This window comes from Acanthisitta chloris, unplaced genomic scaffold (assembly GCF_000695815.1).
Source record: "Acanthisitta chloris isolate BGI_N310 unplaced genomic scaffold, ASM69581v1 scaffold25160, whole genome shotgun sequence".
NCBI classification, from domain to species: domain Eukaryota; kingdom Metazoa; phylum Chordata; class Aves; order Passeriformes; family Acanthisittidae; genus Acanthisitta; species Acanthisitta chloris.
Window position 1 is genome coordinate 8,037 of NW_008653680.1, and position 1,134 is coordinate 9,170.

Consider the following 1,134-nt stretch of genomic DNA (forward strand, 5'->3'; position numbering starts at 1 on the left):
GGTCCCAGCCCCATCGTCTGCCGGCTGCATGCGAGCTCTCCTGCTGGGCCCCGCCCGGGGCGCTGCCTGCCTGCCCAGTCCCACTGGGCTGGTGCAGGGACCCTTCTGCCTGCCCCCTGCTCCAGGCGAGCACTGTGGTGTTGGGGCAGGGAGCACTGGGGCGGCTGTGACAGGCAGGAAGGACCGTCCCCCATGGGCTACCCTAGGCCCTGAAGGGATGGACCTGTCTTTGGACACAGGGAAGGGGTGGGAACCCTGGGTGGGTGAGAGCTGGGGGTTGATGGGGTGGGGATGTCCCGGATGGTGGGTCCCTCTATCACCCCAGCCCTAGGACACATCTGAGCTGTGGAGTGGACTGGGAGGGGGCACTGAACCCTCAGCCTGGGGCAGCACCTGACTCTGCTTGTGTGGGTGCCAGGCTAAGTGAGGGGTGTCCCCAAGCCTGCCTGTACTAGGGCATAGCCAGCAAGTCCCACAGTAACAAGTCGAGGTGCAGTGAAGCACACCAGCTTTAATGAGTACCCTGATGTCCATCGTGTTCCACACGGCCCTGTGGCAGAGCCACACCACCAACCCATGGCCATGCCACTGTCACACTGCCACACCATAGTCCCTGATTATCTCTGTGTCTCGGGGTGCAGGATCAGCTTCAGCCCCCCAAGTGCTGTACTGGGGTGCACCTCGGCAGGAGAGGGCCTGCAGAGGGATCTGGGGAGATGAGCTTGTTTGGGTCTGGGGGACTGCTGAGCTGTGTGAGGTGAGCAGCTCTGGAACACCCTGTGCCCCCCTGCCTTGCATCCCATGCCTCCCACCCTGAGCTCCACGAGGGCTGTCCCTTCCCTTCCTGTCTGTTTCCCAGTCTGGGGGGTGAAGGAGCAGGGGCTGGGCTGGGGAGGGGCTTGTGGGTACCTGGTAGTGTCTGGGCAACTGGGAGCCAGGCGCAGGGGTCCCGGGGTGCCCCGTGTCTGTCTGTCCTGCCTCGGGAGGTGGGCAGGGGGCTGCAGGCGCAAGGCAGCAGGATCCCTGTGCCCGTGGCTGTGGCACATCCCCAGGGGTACTCCGGTGGGATCACTGCTCCAAGGCTGCGCAATGGTGATGACCAGGACCCTGCAATGTGGCTGGGGGTCCACTGCA